The sequence below is a fragment of the Lissotriton helveticus genome, chromosome 5_1, assembly GCF_964261635.1.
Source record: "Lissotriton helveticus chromosome 5_1, aLisHel1.1, whole genome shotgun sequence".
Taxonomy (NCBI): domain Eukaryota; kingdom Metazoa; phylum Chordata; class Amphibia; order Caudata; family Salamandridae; genus Lissotriton; species Lissotriton helveticus.
This window is the reverse complement of record NC_136065.1, coordinates 1257038166-1257047218: the sequence shown is the minus strand read 5'-3', so window position 1 is coordinate 1257047218 and position 9053 is coordinate 1257038166. Positions and strand designations below refer to the sequence as shown.

The 9053-nt window shown below is 51.8% G+C and overlaps 1 pseudogene; it reads left to right on the top strand.

The window, feature by feature from the left end:
• The first annotated feature begins 1887 nt into the window (after positions 1–1887).
• On the top strand, positions 1888–3669 carry LOC144755277 (cyclic AMP-dependent transcription factor ATF-1 pseudogene; annotated as a pseudogene).
• The last annotated feature ends 5384 nt before the right edge of the window (positions 3670–9053 follow it).

The window sequence follows — 9053 nt, the reverse complement described above, 5'->3', positions numbered from 1 at the left end:
AGAGTCCACACAGAGATTGACTTGGCCCCGCTTAGAGGTAAATAGGAGAGAGATATGGAGCGAGCGCTGACAGATAAGGACTGGGAGAGAGTTCTTAAAAGCCCGACGCGTAGCCCCCAGACGCGCGCTTCCGCCAGATACAACTCTTCATCGTACATAGAGCCTACCTAACGCCTGAGCTAATTAATAAGTACTTCCACCGCACCCTGTCCTAGATGCGACGGCCTTGACATAGGCATTATTCATCTCCTATGGAACTGTCCCAGGTTGGGTGCTTACTGGGAAGCGATAGGTGGAATGCTGGGGGTGTGCACGGGTCGCAACATCCCCTTTACCTGGCCTGAGTACATCCTGCACCAATTCAAGAGGCCACCCAAAGATAAGGCGACCTCCCGCTTTTTAGACCTAGGTTTAGTGGTGGCGAAGCGCCTCCTCACGAAGAGGTGGAAGGCGTGTGATACGCCAGCGGCGCAGGCCTGGGTCCTCTCACTTCAGGCATGGGCCCGGGCAGAATGGATAGCAATACAGAGGGAGGAAACAATAGGGCTCAGAAAGGAACCTATGGCGGAACGCTGGAAACATATGCTTGATGCCCTGCGGCTGCCAGGGGGGACCAGCGATTCAGCTGCTGTAATGACCTGAGTGGACCGATAGGGGGACTAGACCGCACCGCGTGATGTCTTATTACTCAGATAACCTGTCATGCCGTTTTCTAGCCTTTAGATCCGTAGACACATGTGATGCACATTTATGTATTTATTTGTAGATGTAGTTATACATGTGGTGGGGCGCCGTGGAAGGAGCGGGGGGGGGAGGAAGGGAGGGGGAGTATGAGTACACGTGCCTGTCAGCGATTAGCCGCTTTTGTTTGAATACTGTTTGGGGCAGATTTATGAGGCCCTTGCACCACGTTTACGTCGCTGTTGCGTCACGCAAGGCGGCGTAAACGTGGCGCATCCCTAAGACCGATTTACAACGTGACGCATCTAGGCAGATGCGTCACGTTGTAAAGCCCTGCGCCGCTTGTGGGCGTTACGGCGCAGGGTGGGCGTTCCGGGGCAGGTGCGCCTCGCAAAAGTGGCTGAGTGAAATCTATAAGATTTCACTCAGTCACTTTCAGGCCAATGCTGCGTCAAAACCCTGCGCCTGCTTGAAGCAGGCGTAGGTCTTGATGCAGCATTGCAAAGATGGGGCACCCCCGAGCCTTGCTGGAGCTGCGTCGCGCTTGCGACGCAACTCCAGCAATGCGCCACCTTAACGGCACAGATGCGTCACGCATCTGTGCCGTTTTTGCCCCATGGTGCGCTGCATTGTAAATGCGGCGCACCATGGGTGGCGGAGCAGCGGCGCAAGATAACTGGCGCATCCCTGGGGATGCGCCAGTTATCATAAATCTGCCCCAAATGTTTAACCTTGTTATATTATGGTTGAATAAATGTCACTTCTGGGCGCACGTACGTAGTGAAGAGATCCACGCTAAGTGCATGTTACTGTACGGGACTGTAACACCGGATAGCCCTAAACGTATGCGGAAGGAGTCTGACCGGGCCCTTCACGCACCAGCCATATCTAAGCACATGACCCTCAATTATGTGACCTTGTCAACGCGGTAACATGTTTTCCTGCTGTATAGATCTGAGACAAATGTATGATGAGCCGGCAAGACCGGAATGTAGTGATACGCTGATCGATCTCTATTCTGTATATTGCAAATGTAAAATCAAACAAAATGCTAATAAACAGATTTGACAAAGAAAATAGAGGGTGGACAGCGTACCGGCTAGTTCCGGGCTTTAATTCTTTCGGATACAGCAAATGACGGCACCCCGCAATCTGAATGCAACAGTGTCATCTAGTGGCAACATTGAAAATAGCAACCAGGCAACACATTCTCTTACCATACCCACTACAACGCTACAAGCAGCACATCTCTCTCAAATTGCCCAACAGATGTCTCTAAGAAGTCCTGGTCCTTTGACCGCTCTACATGGCTCAGGAGAGCAAATTCAGGTCCAGGGAGTCATTCAGACAGCACAGTCCTCCGTAATACACTCACCACAGGTTGCCTCTTTATCAGAGACTGAAGATTCTCAAGATTCGTCCGACAGTCTAGACTCCTCAAAGAAGGCCCGTGGAATCTTAGCTCGTCGTCCATCATACAAGAAAATCTTGAACGATCTTTCTGCAGAAGACCAGCGTGAAGACGACGAAGAAAGTGCTGACTCTTCTGCTGTTTCTTCTATGTCTGGTCCCACATCTATTTACCAGACCAGCACAGGACAGTACATTGCTATTGCCCCAAATGGAGCATTACAATTTGCCAGCCCTGGAGCAGATGGAATGCAGAGTTTGCAGGCATTAACAATGACAAACGCTGGTGGTAATCAAGGTGGAACAACAATACTTCAATACGCACAGACATCTGATGGGCAGCAGATACTCGTGCCAAGCAACCAAGTTGTTGTTCAGATTGCCTCAGGAGATATGCAGGCATATCAGATTCGGAGCTCCTCAACCACTTCCACGCTTCCGCAAACAGTAGTGATGACTTCGCCTGTCTTCCTTGGTTCTCCGTCAACCAAAACAGATGATCCACAGCTGAAACGAGAAATACGTCTAATGAAAAACAGGGAAGCAGCCCGTGAATGCCGCAGAAAGAAGAAAGAGTACGTTAAATGTTTGGAAAATAGAGTTGCTGTCCTTGAAAATCAAAACAAAACTTTAATTGAAGAACTAAAGACTTTGAAAGATCTGTACTGTCATAAAGCAGTGTAAGAAACAACCAAAACATGGATAAATCGTTTTTTTGTGGAGAACTTTATGAATTTTAGATGGGAACTTTTTTATATTTACATTTCTAAAAACGAAAAAGAGAGGTCAAAAAATGAAACTTTTTTTATCCTTTTGTCACACCATTAAAAAGCTGTAAGGAAAGGGCTTACAGTATGTGACTGATAATGCAAACTGAAAAAAAGAATAAACTGCCAGTTGAAACAACTGCAAGCATCATGCAACTCAAGAAAACTAAACAGAGGAATTACAAAGATAATGCAGACCATTTTTCATAAAAATGAGATTGCTGTATTGCTAAAGCAACATCTGAATCCTGCGTAGGTTCTGATTTCCGGGTGTTTTTCATTTGTTTATGTGCTTTAGATATTTGTACGTTTGTCCTGTGAATCCAAATCTACAGGGTAAGAAGTTAATTGAAACTGTAATTATTTCTGACAGGGTTCGTTCTGTGTTCTAAATGAACACTCTGTTGAATGGTTTTGTTCTTTTGCTGTCATCAGTCAATTTTTAAGACTATGTTGAGGAATGCCTACGTAGTTTGCCTCGAACTGAGTAATTCCAATTGCCTATAAAGCACATAATAAATTGCAATCAAAAAATCTGGGATGAACGGGTACAACTCACCAACAGCCTGTAAAAGGTTTGAGCTATTTTGTATTCCTGGTTACCTGGTGTGTTGAAATATCAAAGCAAAAACTGATTTATATGCATTATTGCAAATTCATTGGCTATTTTTTTCTGAAATCTTTTCAATGTGCTTAGTAAAATACAGTAATAAATTTGCATACAAAACAATAAAATTAAAAAATAGAGCACCTATAAAAAAAAGAAAAGAAAATAGCAACCAGGCTGGAAAAAAATGCTATTATATGACCGTTTCACGCGTGCTTGCACACACCCACACATACACACACGCACACAAACACACACACACGCACACCACCAGAAATGCCTTTGCCTGGCACTTGACACATGATGCAGGAATAGGCTAAGCATAGTGTGACCACTTAATCATGTGAAAGGGAGAGGCAGGGACGATATCACAAGGCGTGCTGCAGATTGCAGAACTCTCGCACCACCAGTGATGAAAAAGCTGTCTCTCTGCTATGCTCTGTTTTTGTGCCACTGAGGAGCTTCTTTAGAAAGCAAGTGCCAGCCTCTGCTGCAGCTTAAGCACTAAAGTGGATCTCACCGGGGCGACTGGTGAGTGCACGTTGCCCCAGGGGGATTGGTGAGTGCCAGTGCGATTGGAGGATGCATCTCCTGGTTTCACTGTGACTTTTATTCTTGTGCAGCCATGAGGAGATAACGAGGGCTGAATAAATAGGAAGTGCTGTGCAGCCAAGGTGCACACTGGAGAGCAAGAATGCTAAGATGCTGACTTTCCTCGAAAGCAAGAGAGCAGCCTCATAAAGAAGTTTGCTGGATGAAAAGGAATACATGGCCCTTGAGGCACTAATAAGAGAAAACACATGCTGAATAAGAGGAAACAGTGTGCAAAAGTCAATAGAAATAGAGCAAAAGTAAGTGGCAAACACACAAACCAATAAAAAGTAAGTACAGTGAAGACAGGGTCGAAGTAGTCCCTATAAATGTACGTTTAGTATTGACAGATCACCACAAGGCATTTCATCATGAACACAAATTTATTCAATAAATGCTCTTACAATTCAGAATATTTCATGTTAGTCCATGTGATTACCTTCAATACACTTTCATTATATACAATATATACAGTGCTCTAGGTGTAAAAAGAGAAAAGAAGGTTTGGAGTGCATTGGGGGGTGGTATGACGAGTGAGAGACAGGGTAAAGGTGATGTGACAGACACGTTTCAATTATATACAGTGAAACCTTTACAGCCTGATATAGGTCTATAGTTCCCTTATATTCATCGCACATAGGGTCAAGCAAATTGATTTCTTCAGTTCCTATGGTTTGCGTGAGTGTGATGGTCATACTGTAGTCTGCGTTTAGACCCCTGGTAGGTAAGGGTTGTTAGTTCCTCATTATGGGGTCATCGCCAGGACAAGGTAGGGTACAGAGCACCTGGAATTGAAAATTAAATTCAGTGCGTGTAGTCAAATACGGCCAACTGTAAGAATGTTAACCTGGAAAATACCTAATTGGGAAGCGGCTCAGAAATAACCGATCCTGTGGGGCAGCAAAACGCTCCTTGTTATCTGTAATGAGGTATATGATCATCAGGTTGTGTATGGGAAGGAGCAATAATTGTCCTTGAAGAATGTACAATGCACGGGAAACTCACTGGAAAGGACTTAAACTCCATGGGGTAATTACTCTCCCATTGTTGGATATGAACCAAGTCATGTAGTCTGTGGTTGAGTGGGGATCAATCCGTTTCTTTAAACCTTTCTGATCTGTTGCTAATTAGTCAACAAGAAAGTCTATAATGAGACAAAAAATGAGGGAACATTTAAAATGAGAGAAAACTGGTGCAGGTGGTAAACATAACAGGTTTGTAAAATAACATGCTACATTCTCCATTGTCCATTGTCCCTTTGGGCCGGTCACACCACGCAACGCGCACACTCCTCGTGAGTGAGCCCAGGCTGCCCCTCGTTGCCGCCACTGCCCGCAGCTGTGATCCCGGTTCTCCTCTGCTGCTGATCTCGCCGCCGTGATCCTGGGACACCGCTGGTGCTGATCTTGCCCCGCTTGCGCTGCCACTGTTGTTTTTACCCTGTGCTCCTTTGTTTAGTGGTCTGTATCTCCCTTTGCCCCGTGTTGTTTCTTTTTGCGTTGTTGTATTGTCCCTGCTCTCCCCTTGTCGCACCCAGCCCCTGCCGCGCTTCCCGCCACCTCCCGCTCCCCGCCGCTGCCCCCTGTGGCCCGACCCTCCACCTCGAGTGCCCTCCCCATTCGCCGCCCCGCTCCCGCCGCCCAGCTGACCCTCCCTCCCACTGGACCATAAAGGACGGAGTGCACGCGGTGGTGAGCAGTGACCATTGTCCCTTTGGGCCGGTCACACCACGCACCGCGCACACTCCTCGTGAGTGAGCCCAGGCTGCCCCTCGTTGCCGCCACTGCCCGCAGCTGTGATCCCGATTCTCCTCTGCTGCTGATCTCGCCGCCGTGATCCTGGGACACCGCTGGTGCTGATCTTGCCCCGCTTGTGCTGCGACTGTTGTTTTTACCCTGTGCTCCTTTCTTTAGTGGTCTGTATCTCCCTTTGCCCCATGTTGTTTCTTTTTGCGTTGTTGTATTGTCCCTGCTTTCCCCTTGTCGCACCCAGCCCCTGCCGCGCTTCCCGCCACCTCCCCGCTCCCCGCCGCTGCCCCCTGCAGCCCCGCCCCCTCACCTCGAGCGCCCTCCCCATTCGCCGCCCCGCTCCCGCCGCCCAGCTGACCCTCCCTCGCTCCACCCCCCCCACTCTCCACATATGGCAGAGTGGCAAACGCGCAGCGTTGACGCGCAGCGAGCGCGCCCTAAGCGCGCCGAAGGTGCGCCAAAGGCAAGCCCGTCTACGCCGTCCGCGCCTGGCCCGCGCCCAGCGCCCGAACCCCTGGCTCCGGCAAACACCAGCCCACCCACCGGACCTACGACGCCACCGAACTGAACGCACTCAACACAGGCCGGATCCCTGGATGCTACCGAGCCACCCCGAGACGCACCCACGGACCCTTCAGCTGCCACTCCTGCAAGTTCACCTGCACCCGGACGTGCACGGCACCCGCAAAGCAGAGCACCAACAGCAACCACCTGAAGTGCATCCTGCTCAACACCTGCTCCGTCCACAGACACGCAGTCCAACTCTGGAACCTGATCGACACAACATCTCCAGACGTCGCCTTCCTCACGGAAACCTGGATGAACGCCTCCTCAGCACCCGACATCGCCATCGCCATCCCGGACGGATACAAGATCACCCGGAGGGACCGCGGCAATCAGACCGGAGGAGGCATCGCCATCGTCCACAAGAACACCGTCCGCATCACGACCAACACCGACGACACCCTCAAAGCAGCCGAACACCTGCACTTCCAGATCCACACCGACCCCAAGACCACCCTCAGAGGCACCCTCATCTACAGACCCCCGGGACCACGCACACAATTCAGCGAAGACATCGCCGACTTCATCAGCCCGCACGCCCTCGCCTCCGCTGACTACATCCTCCTCGGGGACCTCAACTTCCACCTGGAGAACAACAACGACCGCAACACCACCACCCTGCTGGACAACCTCGCCAACCTCGGACTCAAGCAGCTGGTTACCACCCCCACCCACTACGCCGGACACACACTCGACCCCATCTTCTCCTCCAGCAAGGACATCACCTTCAGCCACGCCACCGGACTCCACTGGACGGACCACAGCTGCGTCCACTTCAGCTTCAGGAAGAACACGATCCACCACCACCAGCCTCAGGTTGCATGCAGAAACTGGAACAAGATCACAGCCGACCAGCTTGTCGCATCCCTGAGCCAGGACCCCCCCGCCAGCTCAGCGAACCCCAGCCAGGCCGCCAACAACCTCACAATGTGGATCACCAAGTGCGCAGACGACATAGCCCCACTGAGGACCCCGCCCAGCAGACCCGGCAGTAAGAAAGCACCATGGTTCACCGACGAACTCAAGAGCTCCAAGAAGAACTGCCGAGCCCTCGAGAGAACATGGCGCGGAAACCCAACACCAGACAACATGACCACCCTCAAGCTCGCCACCCGAAAACACCACCAACTGATCCGTGCACCAAGAAAACCTCTTTCAAGGAATGACTGGACAACAACGCACACAACAGCAAGGAACTCTTCAACATCGTCAAAGAGCTCTCCAACCCCAACGCCGGAAACAACGACATCACCCCATCGTAAGACCTCTGCAACTCCCTCGCCTCCTACTTCCACAACAAGATCGCAGACATACACAACAGCTTCAGCACAAAGCCGATGCACCCCACGACCGCACCGGCACCCCCCACCACCACCCTCCGCGCCTGGACCCCCATCAACACCGAAGAAACCCAACGCACAATGAACTCCATCCACTCCGGATCTCCTACCGACCCCTGCCCCCACCACGTCTTCAACAAAGTCGACGCCGTCATCGCACCCCACCTGCGGGACATCATCAGCACCTCCTTCGACACCGCCACCTTCCCGGAGAGCTGGAAGCACGCCGAACTCAGCGCTCTACTGAAGAAACCATCAGCAGACCCCACCGACCTCAAAAACTACCGCCCCATCTCGCTCCTCCCGTTTCCGGCGAAAGTCATCGAGAAGACCGTCAACAAGCAGCTGGCCGCCTTCCTCGAGACGAACGGGTCCCTCGACCTCTCGCAGTCTGGCTTCAGGGCCAACCACAGCACTGAGACCGCGCTCATCGCAGCCACCGACGACATCCGAGCCCTGCTCGACAACGGGGAGACTGCGCCCCTCATCCTCCTGGACCTCTCCCCGGCATTCGACACTGTCTGCCTCCGCACCCTAGTGCAGCGCCTCAGCAACATCGGTATCCAAGAAAAGGCCCTCGATTGGATCATCTCCTTCCTCGCCGGAAGGACACGGGGAGTCCGCCTCCCCCCGTTCATATCAGAAGTCACCAAAGTCATCTGCTGCGTTCCTCAAGGCTCCTCGCTCAGCCCCACCCTCTTCAATGTCTACATGAGCACCCTCGCGGCCATCGCACGCCAACACAACCTCAAGATCATCTCTTACGACGACGACACCCAGCTGATCCTCTCCCTCACCAACGACCCCGCCACCGCCAGAACCAACCTACACGAAGGGATGAAAGACGTCACCGAGTGGATGAAGAACAGCCGCCTGAAACTGAACTCAGACAAGACGGAAGTCCTGATCCTGGGCTCGTCACCCTCCGCCTGGGACGACTCCTGGTGGCCCCCCGCCCTGGGCAGCGCACCCAGACCGACAGACCACGCACGCAACCTGGGCTTCATCCTGGATTCCTCCCTCTCCATGACCAGACAAGTCAACGCCGTCTCCTCATCGTGCTTCAACATCCTGCGCATGCTACGTAAGATCTTCCGGTGGATCCCCACCGAGACTAGGAAGACGGTCACCCAGGCCCTCGTCACCAGCCGACTGGACTACGGCAACTCCCTCTACGCCGGAACCACTGCCAAACTCCAGAAGAGACTCCAGCGGATCCAGAACGCCTCAGCAAGACTCATCCTCGACATCCCCCGACACAGCCACATCTCCGGACACCTGAGAGACCTGCACTGGCTCCCGGTCAACAAGAGAATCACGTTCCGACTCCTCACCCACGCACACA